Source organism: Ambystoma mexicanum, chromosome 10 (genome assembly GCF_040938575.1).
Source record: "Ambystoma mexicanum isolate Mex_15411 chromosome 10, UKY_AmexF1_1, whole genome shotgun sequence".
In the NCBI taxonomy this organism is placed as follows: Eukaryota; Metazoa; Chordata; class Amphibia; order Caudata; family Ambystomatidae; genus Ambystoma; species Ambystoma mexicanum.
Genome location: NC_090932.1, coordinates 778,357,912 through 778,378,849, shown reverse-complemented (window position 1 = coordinate 778,378,849; position 20,938 = coordinate 778,357,912).

The window sequence follows — 20,938 nt, the reverse complement described above, 5'->3', positions numbered from 1 at the left end:
CACTTTCCAATGGTGAAAGACTGGAAATACACCAACAGGAATGAAACTGCTTCAAAACATAACCCGCAAAACTGTACACAGTTAGACTACGCCAACTAGTAGCCAACTACAACCATACCACCACCACTTTCGAAAAGCAAAAGACATACTGTTGCAGTAGGAGGAATTGAAATGGTGTGTTTGCAACAGCAAAACCATGTATTCCTGTAAGTACTGCACACTTCAAACAAACAGTGTGACACGTAGCATCAAATACATGTACTAGGTTAAGTTTTTAATCCTGCATGGAATTTTTTTCCCCACAGACCCAAATGATTATGCAACCAAAACACAGCAACTGTGCAAAATGCACAGTAATGTTTGACGCATAGTACTTGCAATGTACTAATTATGAGGGTCGAAAAACGACATGAATATGTGACATTGTGTGCAGTGCAACATTGAGAAGTACATTACCTAACAAATTATGCTGTTTTTCCACAGAGAAAGAATTAACGATTTCTCCTGCATTACCATGTGCAAACAAAACAATCTATGCCCGCAATCAAAGAAAGGTACTATTTCCACTTAAATGGTATTGTGTCACCGTGTTCCACTACAGTATAATACGGCCATGCACCCAAGAATCTGGCCACAACCAACACACGATAATTTGCCCTTTTTCACCAATGCCAATATCACAATGTCAATCTGACACCACTCCCCTACTGTAAGAAGCCCTTGTGCAGTCACCAAATAAGCCCAAACATGTTTCTCCAATTGCCCATCAAATGCTACCTACTGCAATACTTGTGGGTACATTCTTGGTTGCATGGCCGTATGATACTACAGTGGTTGGGCCAGATCCTGGATTCTTGGGTGCATGCCCTATTTTTAACCTATACAAACATCCTCATACCATTTACATTCCACGTGCCTACCCTAATGAAGCCTGCCTGCATTCATCAGATATGCTGCGCGCCCAAGGCCCTGTCCGCGGACTGCTCTGCCCTGAACGGTCTTCTTCCAACTAAGCAAACACATGCCATCAACCATCTCTCACTCCCCCACCCTTTCCAGCCCCTCTTCCCAACACCAGGTGCCCCAAAACATGTTTCCCAGCCCTGTTTCACACCACGCTATCTGCAGACAGCGGCAGCTATCAACAGATAGAACATGGCAGGCATTTTGAAAAAAAAAAACAAGACTTACATCACGCTTTTCACCAGCCACGTTGGGTGTCCCCGGACATCACGCCACCCTCCATGCCAATCGGAGTCCTGTCCGCAGAGCGAACAGGGAAATGGGTCTGCGGAGCAGACCCAGATATTCCAAATGTTCTTTTTGGGCCTACGTTTTGCCTGTTTATAGAAAACTGCTGTATCTGATTTACTCCAAATTTATAAAAGCACGCTTTTGGGACCAAGCCGCCGCTCCTGCCATTTGGTGAAAATCCGTCCAGCGGTTTGGGCTGTAGGTGTGAGCAAAAAAATGTGTCCATTGCGTCTCTGGAAGAAAAAAAAAGTTGTGGGACCCCTCCCTTATTACTTTGCCCCCCCCCCCTTGATGAAACCTCCCCAAACTTGCCCCTCAGCGCAGGCCATATACCTTTTTTGCAAAGTTTGGTAAGGATTCGTCCAGAGGGAGCAAAGGTATAGAAAGAGCAGTTTTTGGGCAGGTTATGAGTTGAGCAACTTTGCAGACCGTGTAATGTGTTCAGAGGTGGGTGCATTCGGACTTCAGATTAGACCCCGCACTAGCTGTTTTTAACAAGCACAACCAAGATTAGGTTACCTTTTGTTCTTAGGGCAAGGCCCCATGGATCAGAAAACTGACGGGGGTTTTGTTCCAATGAACCTGTCGAGAGGCAGATAAATAGATAATTCATCGCATCTGCCCCTCCCCTTCCTCCATATCGTAGAAACTAGAGGGCTTCTTGCTGCTATACCGCAAGTAAGAGACAATATTCAATAAGACAACCCTAATGCCCTTATCCTGGAAAAACAGAAGAGATGAATCTGCAAACTCTAGAAGAAATAAACACGTTGCAATTGAAGATGACGAGAGCAAGTGACATCACTGCCAAACTGACATTCGTAGATACACTGAACATGAAGCAAATAGGCACTCACCATGAAGAAACACAGACACTAGGTCAAACATGCATTTAGGCAAGAATTTTACCTGCACCAATAGACATGAGTAACATAACATAATCAATGTATATGATGAAACACAAGACATACAAGATACAAATAAAAGCTTGCTAAACGTAGAAATGCAACAGTAATGAGTGGCCATTCTGAATAAAATGGACAGCAAAGCCATGTTAGAGCACATGGGAAGCCTCAGAGAAGCCTCAAAGCTTCAGGGAGATTCAGGGAGATTCAACATGCTGAAATGAGCTAGAATACAGACCTGTGCAGGCCAGACAGTGGCTACACAGCCCCCTCCAAGGTTACTGCGAAAAGGGAGGATTGGATGGCTCTGAGAAGAACAGAAAATAACAATTCACATGCGTTAGGCATATTTCTCTTAGACTAGGTGAAAGGAACAGCCTTTCAATGCCAGGTGTCCATTAATTAGAAGCTCAATACTGCATGGGCAGTAGCTCGACAAAGTCTCAAATGGACAGCGAAAGTAATAGCACTCGTATTAATTTGAGCTAAAATCATAAATATAATCATTTAAAACATGGTCTCCTCACACATAATTTATAATTGAAGAACAGTGTCCATTCATGAACTTCAAACACTGATAAGACACCTCCCTCAACCCCCCACTGATTTCTAGAATGAGAGACGCTAGACAAGGCCAAGTACGAAGCTAGATACCCCGGCATGTGGCCTAGAAAATCAAGGATGGTGTCTTATTCAATTAGAAGAAGCAGCTCCCTGATGTCACTCCTCCCACAATAATTTTTGCTCATGTGCTGATGAGCTGTCAAATATCCAAGGTTGGTAAGATCAATGCCAAACCAATCACAGCTCTCAAAACGAGGCTGCTGTATAATTGTTGCATTAGCCAATTATCTGTTGCTTAGATGATATCTTTCTTACTTGTATCAATTTAGGGGTAGGGCCGTCAGATAGTCAAATCCAATGACAACACTAACCCATAAGTATCCTATATGTAGACAATTCCCCCAACCATTCCCTTCAACTCATAGGTTTTTGTAACCAAGAATGCAGTGTGAAGTATGAGAAACCTGAGGGTATTCTCACTAATACTCCCCTTGGATCCTCTACGCAGGTGGCCAGGGAAAGGCCATCGCTATTGGATACTGACCATGGGGGTGGACAAGTGAGGGAGCATCACCTGGGCGGAGGGTCCTTGGGTATTGGTAGTAAGGTACCTCTAGGCGAGACATGGTATCCCCCTTATCCGCATAACAACCAGCCTAACCCATCCCCAACCTTTATGGGTCATTATAGAGCAGTTCCCCTTCATTCCCTTCTTGGGGTACCTAGCAGTACTGAGATGAAGAAGAGACAACTGAGAGTTATGAACATTACACACTTTACCCACTCTAGTACTGAGATGAGAAAGAAGCAACAGTAATAGACACCACGTACTCTCACCACTTTTGTACTGGGACAAAGACGATACATGAAGGTCAGGCATTTCATGGTAATCCTGGTCAGGCAACCTTAATTAATAGAGTACACATGCAACCCGTTGAAGAACCACATGTGTATAAAAAGGTGGCCTGCAGGCACTGCCAGCGAGAAGAGCCAGAGCTATACACAAGAGCCGTGGAGTGCTGAATTAAGCACCCAGCAAAAGTCTTTCCCATTCGGGGAGGAACCCGGAAAAAGGAACTGCTGGGATCGGAAGAGTGTCGTGGACACTGGAGTTACCCGGGTGCTCCAAGAGACAGTGAATGGAGTAGTAGCCCATGGAAGTAAGCAAAGTTACACTTATTCAATACCAAATTGAGTGAAACAAGCAAGGTTACATTTATTAAAATACTGAATTGAAGGAAACAAGTAAACCCTGCATAGGTTAAATACTGTAGTGCGAAGAAGGCAAAGACTATTCATTTTGAATAGGGAGTTACGTGAAACAGCACAACTGCTGACATTGAACCTTAAAGTGAATGCAAATAACCAACTTGCTAAGAGAGAACAGAATAAAATTGAAAATTAAGCTAAATGAAAGACTGATTGCAGAGTTGAAGTGAAGGCTGAATAAGTGCTTGTTGTGGAGCTGCATTTTAGACACCATTGGTTCCGCTGCAATATTAAACTGCTCAAAGAGAGCTTGAAGTTCCTGATGCATGACCTGTAATGAGTGGATCGTGTCATCTAACAACTGCACCTAGACCAGAGAACTACTATTTGATGAATAAAGAACTGTTGAAAGCAAAGGCAAGGTTCCTGGTTGCATAAAATGTAATGAGTGGACTGTTTTGGTCTAACAACAACGCCAATAGTAGAGAAACCCTATACCTTAACACAGAAGGCTGCTGTTGCATAAAGAGGAAAACTACCATTGGTCCATATAAGTCTTGGGGAAGGGAACCCTGAGCTGTAACGAACTATGGAAAAAAGTTTAAAGAGAAAGCTTCAAGATGCTTCTTTTTGCAACATCTTTTTGACTTTGAACTTGGGGAAGTGCACCCTGACATATAGAAAGGTGTGGAACTTTATTAATTCAAATCCAGAAAAATTTAAATTGAACATTGTGATACGCTGGTTGACATTTGGAGAAAAGAGTCTGAAAAATAGGCCTGAGCTAGAAATCGCTCTGAATTGTCTTAGTTGTGAGGTGTGAGACAGGCGTAGTATCAAGAGACACATATTTGAAGATCTTCGTTTCAAAACCTTTATGTACCAAGGTTCCTGGGTTGGTGGGATCTATGTGATCACTGCGACCACACATAATTGCGATGGCTGAAAATGGCGACTTTACTTTTTTTTTTAAAAATTAAACCCCCTTTACACCACATAGATATGTGGGGGGAGACCCCCTGCAGCCCCCATATTACTATAATATCCCATACTCCCCACGTATATCTATGTTGTGTAAAGGGGTGTTTTAAAAAAAATAAAAAAAACGAACAACAAGTTGAGCATTTCGGCCGTCGCAATTGTGAGGGTGACATTTTGGGCCATTTACGGGTTGGTGTAACTGGTCCCAACTCTAAAGGGGGTCCTCTTAACTGAGGTTTCTAAAGGCAGTCAATGTCTGATAGTCCAAACTAATTGTCTTTGTCTAAACCTACCCTTGCCCACACTCTCTACAAAAATGTGATACGAAGTCTGTATTTGCAGTGTGTGTTTAGCAGCGACAATTGCCACCACTGCTAACACTGCAAATAATCAGAGTAAGCATACAAATATGATATTCATGTGAGAATTTAAAATCAGAGAAATGAAAATTTGGTGTTCAATTAATCAGTGAAATTAGCATGGCTCGTGTTTTACCTTTGTGGCAAACAATATTTGTTCATCTTTTTCAATGGAATATGAAACAGAATCCGAGAATGGACACGCCCCCCTAGGCTAGTAAAAATATAATTGACAAGGCTCAAGATACATATTTCCAAGTACTAGAAAGTGTCCCGCAACCTATATTCAAATGAAACCTTTCTCAAACTAAGATAAAAAGAACAGCATTAAAGATGTGTCTTGCACAGAACTTTGATCAGCAAAGGCAATGCTATAGTGTTGTTCTGTTTTTCTTCTGCATGTGTTAATAGTCACTTTAAAATACATGTAAATGCTATATTTCTGAATCAAGCACTAGCTATAGGTTTGATCTGACGTATGTATTCTTCCTTCCCACAACCCCTGCAACAAGATGAGAAGGAAGATACTTTCTCAAGGAAATTTAACGCTTGAGTGGAGAAATCAATATTTCCAGTCCTGGCTTTCTGACAGTTAAATCCAATTTTGACATTTATGGCATACATATGTCTATGTGCTTGGGCTTACAATCTTAAATTAACAATGATTTCAGCTTGGCCAGTGGTTCCACCAGCTAATATGTGATTGTGATCAGCCAGGCCTTTCATGAATGAATAAACACATTTCCGACCTGGAGGTCTGCTTCAAAAGGCCAGCCAGGCCCTGTGACTCCTCTAACATGGCATATATGGCCCAGCAACATAAAATACAAAGGACGTTGCCATGACAGCAGGTCTCTGGGTCATAAATACTTCAGCTCTGAACTACAGCATAGACACCAGATGGATACCCGGCAGAAAAACCAAAGACTTACATGTAATATTGTGCAAAGTGGAAGACAAGAAAATGCATCATTGAAATTGCATTAGATTTGTATGTTTAGTGGTAACTTTTAAGCAAAATCTCAAAGGGCTAATTGTGTTTTTAAATGTTTAGCTTGTAAGTCCTTATTAGATAGACCCAAAAACAATTGTGATATTTTCATTATGTATTTAGTTGCAAAGAAACAGCACACACCTGTGACCCATATATTTTAGCATCCATATTTGTGAGCCCGCTACTTTCAGATGGAAAAATAATTTGTGCGTAAACGTATAAGTGAGTTAAAAGCCAAAATGTGCAAGTCAGTCACCATAAGTGGTGGAGATAAAAATTGCATCATTTAATTCACGACAGAGAGAAATCTGATGACCCGATTGGTAGTATGATTACACGTGTGGAATATACTGTTTCAGAAAGTAAACATGCTTTTGAAGTTACTCCCATCAGACTGCCCCCTTCATTCATGTGCCCAATGACCACAGACGGGGAGGTCACTTTTGGAACACTGTCCAAAAACATACATTGACCTATTAGGATAGACATTTTACACACCACAAAATGGAATGGTTTCTGTTCTATAAAAGATCAACCATTTAGATTCTGGGGAGAGACTCACTTGCTCACTCACTAATTGGTAGACGGATAGAAAGCTGAATTGATAACAGTAAAGAGATTAAATAGATTGCTTTGCTTTGAAAGCCATTGATGGATTTTCAGTAGAGTACTGCAGCAAGGCCTACCAGGTGTTCGGTCCCATGCCTTCAATTGAAGAGACAGCAGACAGGTTGTAAACGGAAGCTGACCACATCTTGCTGACAGAGGTCCACCAGTTCCTAGAGGGGGTGGAGGGGTGGAACCAGTCCTTAAGAGGCTGTTCACCTGTCTGAGAGACAGCCAAAATAATATTATATACAAATACAATATAATGGGGAATTAGTCCTGAGAGGAAAGATACCAATAACAGGAGGTTTATATCTATTTCTCTATATAGTAAGTACTGAGGGGCAGGAATATATACATTGATTATACATCCTGATAAGTTAGGGAACATTTCAGAAGTGTATGCGCTTCTGGAATTATACATTTGAAAGACTAGGTCTGATGGTGTACATGTATACAGCAAGATCCCCGCACTCCTTCATTAGGCAAAGACATCTAGCACAGAAGAAGTATTTTGGGAGTCAAATATTATAATTTAAGTTAATTCCTGGGAACACCATCAATCAGAATATTATTAATGCTAAGTTGCTCAAGATAAAAGGTGAAAGGTGGTCGTTTGCTACCCATTTTCCCACTTTTAAGTGGCCAATTGAAAGTGAGAAATGTATGTTTTTTCACATTAATGAAATCAAAGCACCACTGAAAGGAATTTAGCCAATGCATATCTTGAACATACATTTTTCTTTGTACAAACAATTTACAGGCAGGAAGGTTCAGTAGCTTGTTGCATCTGAGTTTTCCTGAATGCTGCTGACAATCTTACAGGTCGCTGCTGACAATCTTACAGGTCTATTGAGTAAGTGGGGGGTATTGTTTTTCAATAAATGGTAAGTAGAGATAATTCAGTAGGCAGGGATGATGTTAACTAATTTGCTTTTTAACAAATGAAAATCTTACCCTGGAGCCTCATGCATTTTTCAATCGCTGATGCATATGTTGCAAGGGTAAACACAATACAGACTTTTGTAAAACACACATCACCTTATGTATATTTTTTATAATTGTAGCATTAAAAACAGAGGTTCTTAGTCTATTGATAATTATTCTTGACATTTAATTGATGCATAACTGTTATTATTGAAATTGATTCAAGTATTTCTATTTTATCAATAAAAATACCTTCTGTGCAATCCTGTGTTTTTCCTGTACAGAATGGAGAGGTTGGTTGTTAAATTAGGGGTCTCAGGTTAAACAAAAACATTATTAAATAAAGAAAAATTGTGCACGCCTGGTTTGGGGTGGGTGGAAAATTCTGCTGAATTTGATGTCACCCGATTAAACATCCTACTCTTCCATAGTCCTAACGTAACAGTGGGGCCACAAACCATAGACTATGTAAAACTTAACCTCAACCTGAAGTTGCTAATTTTTCTGTTATTCTTTGCGCCTCCTCCTCTGCTCTGACTAAAATGAGCAGAGCAGCTTTTATCTCCTGCAGGAAGGCATTTACTGATCAATGTCTCTTAAGAGGAGGATTAATGTGGGTGTCTCTGGTTCCTTGGAATTACCTGCATATTCTACAGACTCCACCATGTGCCCCAGATTGTCTCAGTGTAGAGCTGTGCTGTCCTTTTGGTTAACGTTGAGGAAATCAGAGAAACCATGTGCATTATTACTACAGCTGCCTGTTGTACAAAGGACACAAGATGGTGGCGATTTTAAATCTCTCCTCAAAGGTGTTCAGTAGAGGCGGAGAACGAATCCCATGACATTCCTGGGGCTCTGTTACCTATAACCGGTCTTCATCTAAGAACTAATGTGGTCAACGCTGCGAGCGAGGTTGCTGCCACAGATCCTTGCGTCTGAAATTGGAGCGAGGTACTACTCGGTTGCATTTGAAAGCCTGCTTTGGTTTCTCTGAACATTTGTCCATGGAAGTTGAGTGAAGTCATGGAGAAATATTTTTACTATGTTCAATATTTCCCAGGTTATAGTAATTATCTCCCTGTTTGGGATGTTCTAAAGAAAGCTGGCAGGGCCAGATAATTCAAAATGCTGATGTAGTCTTCTTATAGGATTTTGGGCATTTCCCCACTGCCCCCAACCTCTTCACCACAGTCCTTGGTTTCACAATTCATTAGATGAGCCCCTGTCACTTCTTTGGCTATGCTGATGGTCATAGACCCCAGCTCGCTTCTTGAATTCATAGTCTCTGTAAATCAGCTTGCATTGTGCTTTGCAGTTTCAAGACTTTAGGCCAATCTTGCTTGCTTCTCATCTTCATCTAGTAGCAAGTACTTCTCCCCAATTGCTTTAGTGTAGGTGTCTGCTGCCAAAATGGTCTGGACTAAAATTCCCCTGATGCCTAGGGATGAGGAGTTATTTTTCACACTATCTGGAGAGCCAAAGGTTGCATACCCGTACTAGGTATGAGTTTGGCATAATTATTCTCAGCTTATAGTTCTGGGTTGTTGTCGTGGGGCGACGTCACCTTTTATACTCCCCTACCAGCAAATGTGTCTTCCCCATTATTTAGGCATTTTGTCAGGCTGTGGTTTTATAACTCAACAGACATAGGTCACCGTCTTGGGAACAAGTCTCTTCCCATTCTTGTTGAGCCTATTCTCCATTAGAGACCCATGTGGGGCCATGGTGTCCCTCCATTAAGTTGGGAAGACATTTTTCACAGTATCAAAGAATCACATGTGGAGAATAGCTAAAACAATATGTGATGATTGGGTTGCTTGTAATTACAAGCAATTTTAACATTCATTGTATGTTATATTTTCAGAATACAGACATGTTCTAATGCATTTGCAAGCAGCAAAGGGAGGTGTATTCAGCCTACTGTAGTGCAGAATGCTGCAGCTGCTCCCAGCAATGGCACATAGATAGCCTTCAATATGCGAATGCTTTGCTTATCTGTGGGGGAGTAATATATCTCAGGTTTTTGGATGCTTCATCATGAAATACGTTTAGTTCTCATAAGCGGTAAACAAAAGATTACACTTAGTCAAGACAAAAGCATGTCATCCAATGCTAATGAAACCAAAGGGAGGTGATGGGTGACAGATTATGGAAAGCAGGATCTGGAACTCAGTGTAAGCTTAGCATTGGGTATAGATCATTCCAAGTGACGTGCACTCACACAACACTACCATGCCTTCTCAAATGTCAGTCCAATTCTTTAGACATTGAATAGGTTTAGTGCCATCCCTATAGACAAAGGAAATTACATGTACCTTTCCAGGCAACGCATCAAAGAATTTAGATTAGGAAAACACTAACCTAGCTCACAATTATGAACCACATCAGGTGGTCACTTGCGCTTCCCCAACCTATTTCTGACAACCAAATGTGCCACGTGAGAGCCACAGCCTGGGCACTTTTCCTGGAGGTCTTCAAGGCCCCTCTGTAGCCAACACTGAACTGGGTTAAGAAGTGGTGCCCATGATTAAGCGTCAGGCCTGCTTGAAGAACCAGGGGGGGGATCTTACAGTCAGCCCAACAAAGAACATAGAAAGAGAATTGAAACCTAGAGTGCACAACAGACATTCATATGTTTATTAATTGTTTAGGTTTCCTTTTGGACCTTTGTGATTTTGACACACTGATTAACTTAATTGACCTTTCGAGGTGATTCATTTTTTTAAATTGTCATTTCATGAATTGTGTGGGTTTAGAGCCTGGAAATGTTAATAGGGACAGTTTTAAGTTACTTTTTGATGTACCATGGCTTCGGATAATTATGATTTTGTTCCCGACATTAGTGGGGAGAATTGAACATGACTAGACCAAATGGAGATCACTGTTACGAGGGCAAGGTATGGGGAAGCTTGGGCAACAGTATTGTCACTTCTTGATGAAATTAATTGATGGTGTTGAGTTCTAATGGAAGCATTGCAATGCTAGAAATGATATAAGGAAAAAAGATGAGGAAGGGGTAGGAGAATGATATAACATGACACAGACTGGCTAAAATGGATGAGATTACACATTTTTTGGACCATTTCCACATTGGGATGCAGCTAATATGCAGCACAATTTGATGCTTAGGTGAATCTTAATTTGGATGTTCTTTAAAATTCCAAATTTGTTTTGACTTTTCTTGACAAAACAATAGGATCAAGACTATCTGGAAAGGTGGAATTGGATCAGTGACAACAGTTTGTGACTAACGCACAGATTGTCGAACTCCATGCTGGCATCTTACTGCAAGCCGCCTCTGCATGTTTGCACCATTCTGTCACTCTATGCTGGATATTTAACAGTGGCCAGTTGTACATTTGCCGTCTTTCTCATATAACAAGGTTAATGCAATAATCACCCCTTCATTTTTTCTCATTCCGTTTCCTCTCTCATCTCCTCAGCCTGACGTTCTACAGAGGGCCTAGTCGATACGAGACACCTATGTGCATTTTCAGTTTTGCTTAATTTTTGGTTGCATATTTTCATGGAGGGGCAAGCCCACGTAACCCATTCCCATGACTCCCCACTTCACCCCCACTGCCCTAAATATCCATAAAAAATGATTCCCTACCCACCCGCATCAAACATTCCATCAAAATGGCAGCTTCACCAAGTGTGATGCAGTGGGTGCGAATAGATGAGCGGGTTCAAATTCAGGAACCCTGCAAACCACTCCGTCGACTGCACCCCTCACACAGCATCCTGCTTTTTTATCTTGGTCGTTCCTTGCTGGCGCCATTGCTCCCTCTCTAATGCATACATACATTGATCTGCCAAACCCCTTCTCACAACTCCCCCCCCCCTTTCCCGGGTCCTCACTCGGTGCTCTTTCTTTCTGCTTGTCCTCGAATCCACATGGAAAGACATCCTAATGCATGCTAGTTTCTATGCATAATATCCTGTTAAAGCGTTAGTACATTTTCATGGTCCTTCTGAGATGTACCTTTTTCTTTCCGGATTCCGAGTGAGAAATTAACTGGATCTTTGTACACAACTGTTTTAACAATCTGTCCAACCTCCCTAAGCAATATACTCTTCATCAGGAAATGGATAGACACAACCAGTATCTTAATGACAAGCAACTGGCCCAGAAAATGGATAGCATACCAGCTATATTTTTGGACTTTTCTTGTGGCTGGACTAAGGGTCAGACCTACACTGGAAAATGTCTATCTATAACAATCTATCTCTAAAACTTGCTTGCTCTCTCTCTGTTTAAGTCTGGATAATTAATTGTGGCCTTCCTCGGTATCAACCGACTTTTCAATGTATTCAGGATCGGCTCAGCAGGTGGAACTTTTGCAAGATTTGGGTAATCAGGTGCAGACAGCCAGATTAACCTGTATATGCCAGAACCTTGTTTCTGGAGCATTGATTAGGTAGCTTTCAGAGGGGTAGAAGGAGGTTTTGTTTGCTACCTGGAACATTTTACTCTAAGCAAGGATTTTAGTGATTGGTTTTTGGCATTGATCAATAGAATATTTCATGTTCATTTTTGCAAAAATCTGGCATTTTTCATATTTCACAGACGGACAGGATAGACTTTTTGACATCTTTCACAAAGCAGACATTGACCAATCATAAGCCAGACAGACAGATCTATTTAAACAGACATTTATTTGGGGAGTTTCCATTTTTCAAAGAAAGACAGGCTAAATTTAGCCTTGCTAGGGCTTTTGGATTTTCAGACAGATTTCACTTTGCCAGGCCCATGACTTACTTGGTTGAGCATTGTGTGCTTTGATGGCTTGATGGAGTGTCTGCTCATAAGAACGTAACATAGCACACTAGCCACAGACACTTGAATGTGGCGTTTGTGATCAGGCAATGGTATTAGTGGTAGGCTGATTCGATTCGTGATGTACTCAACAAATGGCCCGCCTGCCTGGATGGAGGATGAATTTGCTCTGGTGTGACCGTATTGAGGCACTGCAGATCTCTCCAGACGATGTTCCAAGGTGCACATTCCCACAGCACAGCACTATTTTTAACAGGGCAACCGGCATAGCAGGTCTATGAGGTAGTAAGCAGCACCAAACAAAGTCCTTAAGAACCGGTAGGACGAGGGAGAGCAAGGCACTGGGATGTTACCTGGTTCATGGTAGTAACGGTTGCAATTCTTGGGGATTAGTAATGGTTGCAATTCTTGGGGATACAGGAATCCGAAGTGGAAGCCCTGCACTGCTTTTGGCAGCAACTACAATTATAACACCAACTCTGTCTACAAGCACTCCAAGCATAGTAACACTGGTTGAGGTGGCAGCTAGTGCTCCTACGTTATCTTTAGTTTGGCCGAGGCAGACATGCCACTGCTGCCAGCCCATAACCCATCTTCCCCGATGACTTAGCAATTATGCAGATCCTCCCATGTTGCCACAGACCCAGGATCCCGCCTCTGTCATATGCTTGCCTTGAAACACAAGATATGCTCTATTTTAGGCTGGTTATACACTACCATAAATGCTTTGCAAGGGCAACACAAATACCCATTCGCCCAAGAGTTGGAAAAATCTATTCTATTAGGCTGGACTTCATCTTCAACATTGCATATCCTTGACTGACGGTGTGAGCAAAGCACTGATATGACTACAGTTGGTCACAGCTGGAATTTGGACAAACCTTCAAATGACTCAGTGGCTGAACAATGTTTGCTTTGCGCTTGGGCCCTTTGAGTGGAGCACAGTGTATAAGAACTACTTCTGTGTCACATAGTGGGATACCTCCATTGATATGCTTATTGGAAATTAAAATTCCAAAATAGACAATGGAACATGAATACACAAGTGAAGGGCACTGTGCATGTGGTAAGGCAAGTGATGATAATCTTGTGATGATTTAAGCATAAAAAAGCATGAAGGAAAACCCATTATCCTTTGATCCATGCCGGGTTGTGACTGATGATCACAATCATAGGCCAGGCAGCTAGATATTTTCAAACATGCATTTATTAGGGGATACGTGCAGGGAGGGAAAGTCGAATGACCAAGATGCAAAATGAAAGTAAATGGTAGGTTGGTCAGGATATCGCCACATTATGATCAGCTCCTACCATAGGTCCCTCACCCAGGTGCCTAATAATTTCAAAAGAAATAACAAAAAGGTGTCCAACACTAAGCAAGCCCAGGCCACAGTGCTTCCAGGCGACTGGCACAACAGAACAAAAAGACAATTTTGCCAGGCTTGCAATGTTGCCCACTGCGATGAATTGCCATCTGGCAAGGGTGTGAAAGCCCTGGCTTTTTTTAGTCTTATTAAATGAAAAAAAATGATCTGGGTAATTTGATCTCTGAAAGGGAAATCTGCTCATCCAATTCCCTTTTCATATTCTCCATACCAAAAGCATGCTGTGTACTTGTGACTTGCTGCATCAGTATCTTGATTTGCAGTGCCTGCTCTACAAGTGGCACAGAGCAGGTTCAGAGGTTACAGATGCCCTCTTTATAGCTGCAGTGGCAGCCAAGCAACACAGGGGCTGCATTTAAAATATGCACCCCTGTTCCAAAAATGGCAACTTTGAAGAGGTTGTCCTGGTTGCACATACAACCGTAAATAACGAGTTAGTGTATGGTGGCCAACATCTTAGTGTTAACCCAGCCACATTAAAATTGATATCGCACATGTGGTAGCCTTGTCGGCCCAGTTGAGCTTTGGAAGGGGTTATGAGTATCCCCCCCCCCCCCCCCAACAGGCTAAACTCTTCCCAGACTTGCAGAAAGTTAAGCCTAGTGGGGTGCCTCTCTCTGATCCTGTGCATGGGAAGGTAACAACCTTCTCCCTGGGACATCACCTCCACAGGATGCTGGCCTGGGAGCAGAAACCAAAAGTAACACCTATTGACAGAAAGTCAGGCCTCACACCAGGGTGCGGTCTCTCTAAAGGACTTTGGCGATCCTAACTCTGCCCCTCTCCTTCTCAATAGGATCTGTACTGCTTGGGAGCGTTCGGGAGAGGTTTTGCCATCTTGATTCTCTCTGCCTCTCTTTCCCCTTCTTGACCCCTCCCCCCCACTAGCTCTGGAGAAAAGCACTTTGGGTGTGACATCATAAGATGAAAGTCCACACATTTCAAGAGCAGGTATCAGACCCCTAAAGCAGGCTAGCTTTAGTCCAGCCTGGGGACTTATGATTATAAAAGAAGGTGTCTCGCACCACTTCTTTAAATAAACTGTACTCATCTTGAACCATCCTGAACATTTTGTTGGACCCCGCTGAGAATGCAGTCCTTTCTAAAGTTCTCCAGTTGTGCAGTGTAGGCAGAGATTCCAAGGGCTTAAGCAAGATCTGTCTCCTAACCATCCCCAGGGACCATTAGAGGTGAACACTGCTGATGGACCATAAGCCTGTCTCTCTGCCTGCTGGGACAATCCTTCAGATTATGTCACTACCCCCCCCCCGACCTCCAGGTGAGAAGCCCTATCCAAGAGGCTAGGGAGGTGGGGCTGCTAAACAATAGTCCCCCTGTGCGTGGTAACATGCAGGAGAATCTCAGTGAGAGAGACTCCTCCTCCTGGGGATAAGGAATTGATTGATAGGCAGAACCACCTTAAATCCCAACGCGGTAGCTGACGATAGACCCTAAACCTTGTGGGTCTAAGCTCATGACTAAAACCATGTGTTACTGTGAAATATCGAACCACCTGACAGTTGGGTACTGAGACGGATAAGCTTTCTAGAATGCTACAAGCGACTGGAAAAACATACCTGCCCAGCTGTAGTTAATTAAATGGACCGTACGTCAGGGTGAGTCCTACTATATCAGAGCATCAGAAACAAATGAAGGCAGAAGAGTACGAAGAAGGGTACAGAGAAGAGTACTAGAGAAAGTGAGAAAGAACACTGAGGACGAAGAGGAAGAGCGAGAGTGAGTGGTGACTGGAGTGACCGACTTGTGGATGAGAGCGGCGCCCGAGGAGAAGGCAGAGGTTTAGAGACTGAAAAAGAACGAGAAGGGTTTGGCAATCAAGGCCAATCATATTGCAGAAGGTAGAACAGGATGGCCCATGAGAAGGGTGTGGTTCAGGAGAGTGCACGAGGATGCCCAGCAGGCTGCCTTGGTGTTGGGGGGAGAAGTAGAAGCAGAGGCTGGAGCATGCATTCTGTACAAAGACAGATGCCGATCCTTTTCAGACTTACACCTTATTTTTACCTGCCGGCCACGAAGACCACAACCAAAAAAAGAGTGGCCTTTCGCCCTAATGAGACAAATTTCCCTCATGAGTGGAAAGCATTTCAGAGGGCTGGCAGAGTGCTTAAAAGAAACACAGAGTGTAGAGCAGTGGCGTGACCTGTAGCGCGTTAACCGTTGGGTCCGACTACTATGCCGAGACCGCTATCCCAGGTTTGATACAGAGAAGGGAGAATGAGCCGGGGACAACTACTGAGTGCACATTTGTGATGTCATCTTTGATGTCCTGGGTGTTAGGCTTAGCAGTGCACGGTGGTGGCGCGAGTTATGGTTGCTAAGCTTACCATAACTGGCGAATTTCAAGGGTTTTTCTTGGAACCATAACGTCCCTTTAACAGTTTTTTTCACTGAATTTCATAGGTTTTTAGTAGCACAACTTAATAGTAACTTTGACTTTATGTACATGTAATATGGAACATACTGAAACACTTCTACTGAATGTAATGTCAGCAAACATTTTTGATGTCCACGGACATATTCCAACAACAGTACCACTACCTAAAAAGTCTGGGGGGCGGGGGGTTATGTTTAATTGTTATATTACAACATGATAACATTTAAAAAATTCACAAAGTAGTACACATACATATTATATGTAGTAAAACATAAGAAATGTAACCCATATATGCACCACACTAACCATTCATTTAAATACAATATATTCTAAAATGGAATATACCAAGAGAATATGACTAGGCTTCCAACATAATTACCTCACAGACACTCCACAACTAAGACCAAGACCAGACCTACAGAATACTCAGAACATATCTTACCTGAAATAGTAAGTGTACATCCTTGTACTCATATCTTTATAAACTTTCTGTATTAGATTTAAAAAAAATATATATAATATTTCTTTTTTCCTCACAGAAATGCGTAGTACTCTGGAATGGCTAGAGGAGCACTTCCCACATGACGAAATGTCATAAAATAGTGTAGCTAAATGGTACACACTTTACAATATAAACCATTTGTTATTATTTTATATATATTTAACATATATATTTCTTTGTACAGAGCATACCAAAATCGAAAATATGTCTGAAGAAACTTATGGAAAACACGCTTGACAGCTTAAAAGAAAAAATTGATTGAGCAATTTTAATAATGTGAAAACTTTTGTTGAGGATCATTTTAAAACAAAAACCTCATACCATGGTCCCACAGGTACTTGTCCCCCCTCACCATATCCCAGTCAATTATCCCCAAACCCTCTCCATAATCCAAAACGTTTTGATGAGACTTCCATCCCTTCTTCACCTGATCCCAATCATGTTGAAACCCCTAATTCTCCTGTTTTTGTTTCTGCCTCACCTTCTCTGTCATAAATTATTAATATATGTGAAATAAAGTTACATTTTTATATTGTGTTGTAATTACTTCCCATTTTTTATTTTTTTAAAAACAATGTAGATGTCCGCGGACACACAATTGATGTCCTGAAAAGTTCATAATCAAACGAAATTGGAAGTTCTAGAACATACGCGATGTCCAGAAATGTTTGTTTCCGCACTTAATTCAGGACCTGAACACTGTCCGTATAACATCAACGTGCATGCGCAAACCAATGTCTGTGCATTTGGTATCCTGCGGACAGGAGCTTCCTTCGTGGACCTGTTCGCGAAGGGATCATGTGACCGCACCCATGCTGATTGCATGTTCTGAATGCGGACACTGTTCATGTCCCCGAACAATTTAAAAGTACATTTTCGAGTAATCCACAATATTTTTCCATATAAACTCATCATGGCACAAGTCCCACATAGTAATCCTGAGTTTCTACCTATCTTTTGAAACTTTTTGAACCCTTTTTTGTGTTCGATCTGTCCGCGGACAGCGTGCATGTCCGTGAACCGCATACAAGCACCCCTATAAAAGACCACGCCCTAGAGATTATTCTCATTGTGTTTGACTATTCTTCAGAGCACAGCTATTTCTCCAGCAACTTGCTAATTCCACCATCGGAATGGCATCCCTGGCTGCAGAACTGCCACCTGGTGCTGCACCTGCTTCAGCACCACCCCAACCCCTCCTCCACCACCTTCACAAGGGCCTGAAGAGGGAAACAGGAGTAAGGATGCAGAGGAAGAAGAAGATGACGAGAATGAGGTAGAGGAAAGCTCTACTACCCGCACTAGACGTGAGTCTTAGGTGTGGCGGTTATTTTCCATTTATGGGAATGCTCCTAAGGCTCGTGCGAGCCGTGTTATCTGCAATGAGTGCAAAATGATACTCAGTCACGTGAAGCACGGTTCGTACAGCTTTGGGACCACGACCATGAAGCAACACCTGAGGTCATTTCACTCTGGGGCTATTCGCAAGATTGTACCTTGCGAAGAACGTAGTAGGTTGATTTCCTCTACTTCATCCTCTGTTTCTGATCCTGTCACCACAAGGACCACCTCTGTGGGACAGCGTCTTCCTCAAGCTGCCTCACAGGCCATACAGAATTCTGATGACCCTTACCTTTCGAGGGTCACAGTTGTATGTATGTACTGTGAGACAGTACTCTGCAGGGGGGAGCGACTTCGGAGTGTTTGAGACTATCGTCTGAGAGCACGAGAAGACCTGCTCACTACCCAAATAAAACCCACTCCACATTTTCCTCTCTCAGCTCGCCCTTTCTCATCCCTGTGGTTGGTGCCCCCCCCTTTACCCTCCTTTCCCCTCCTCTTCTAGTGTGTCGTGTCTAAAAAAACAAAAAAAATAAGGCTCTTTTCAGAGCCACCTTTCACAGTTAAAAAATAGAAGTGAAGATAAATGAAGCAGGGCCCTTTGTATTTCTTAAGTCTGCGGACAGTTCGTGAACATTAAAAAAATTGGGGTGCTACCCTATTGTTACCATTGCATTTTTCTCTGGGAGGAAGTGGTGGCTCTGATAAGAGCCTTTGGGAGGTGTTTGTATGTCAAAAATTATAAATACTTAACACCTACTTCAAAATGGATGCTGTATTTCTAAAAAAGGTTGGAATTCACTTTGTCCATTTCTCAGAAAAATCTGATTGCCAGCATAAGTAAAATGGACTCCATCTCTGCGAAAAATGTATGTACTACGAAACATAATATTTTCATTGTGAAAAGAGGACATGCCAAAATCTCTTAGAAATGGACAAACAGCCTTATTAACATTGCGCCTTGCTTTTTCAATTTGTGGACCAAATGAAGAAGAACGAAGCCACATTTGTCTCTGCGCAATCCGTGAAAATATTACAAAACATGTCCATGACTTTCCCCAAGTCCTTCTTTCATAGCAAATTTGAAAGACATTCCAGACATGTCCTAAACTGTTCCCTCCACAATAAATTACAATTATGTCTGGATGTTGCTTTGTTTCCAAAGTAGCACAGAGAGGTAGCAAGTCCAACCACTTCATTCCACGTACTCCATGCCAGTGTACTTCCACATGTGGAAATGCAAGATCTACAGCTACTCCACAGCTTTCTGCATGCACCTTCAACCAATGTATCCACGAATCTCCCAAAATCCAAACAATCTGTTTTCTGAAACACACAGCCATAGCCATCTGTTCTTCTCTCAGCAAAAAGTATCTGAGAAACTCTCTCCTGGCACAACACACCCACTAAACTTTCCTGACCAATCCCTTTCACTGCTCATTCTCACATGCATGACTTCTGAACCCAAAAATCACCGGATGTAACTCCTGATGTCCGCGAACTACCGCCATGTCCGAGGAGATATCGTAACATGAACAGCCCTTCTACCATTTCCACTTCACTCTCTGTGCCATTCCCTCATTGGATGTAGCTAAGAAATCACATGACGATGCACCAATCACATTCAAGACCTCTACATCTAACTGCATCATCATAGATCAGCACTGCAAATGTACTGTGAATCTCTGAGTACAAGTGTCATATCATTGGCAAGCACCATCTACAAGAAATACTGTACAAGTCTCCAAGATTTCTACTTGCAGCTCCATGCATATCCATATGCATGAACACAACCTAAAGGGAAGGAATATTTTCTGTACAGTACATGAACACATTTTCAAACTGACTTTTAGCTTGTGTAATCTGTAAAATGAATCTGTCTTTTTTCCAATTTCCTAAAATCAACTATCACTTATAAACCTTTATACTATTTACTTTCTTTATACATACACTATCAAATCATGTTAAACTAACATTTTTTAAATGAAATTTATAGATTACAAATATTCAAACAAAATTGCATGCATGCAATGTTCCAATCTCAAAAAATAATACTTATACAATTACATTTATTTGATTACTTTAATTTAAGCATGACATTAAGGCACTATTACCTAGAGCAGCTTAGTTACAGAAATGGTGGTATTCAGTGGTACATTATGAATTTCACAAGACATACTAAAGATATTTTGTTTGTTACAGTTACTCATTGCAATACAATTTCGTTCATTAAGAACATATATGTATTGAACTGGTGCGAACTATCTTATGTGAATAAGATAGTTTTAATGGTTTTAAGGAAGGCGCTGAGGATTTCAATTAAAAAATTCAATATCTAAATTAAATACAATGCTATATGCAAAGAAAATTGCCAATTTGTTTTTTTACAATTCCAGTGAAGACCATTATCCTAAAAAGAAACTGCTCATTTTAGAAAAAAAGTAAGTAGAATATCACCATAATATTTGTATTATTACTCAAACATACTGTAAAGTTAATTCATGCTATTTCTGTGCCTAAAAATAGAGATTGTGCACCATTCTGTCCAAAAATACCCATGTCTTAAACAGCGATTTACAGCCAGAATGGCACACAAAATTCCTACTTTTGGACAACCATTACTCAACTCAACCGCTAGAACTTTCATATTATAGAATAAACAACTGTTTTTATTGTATACATTAGAATTACTATTTGTACTTCTCTACACCACTAGCTTATTTTTTTCTGTCATCT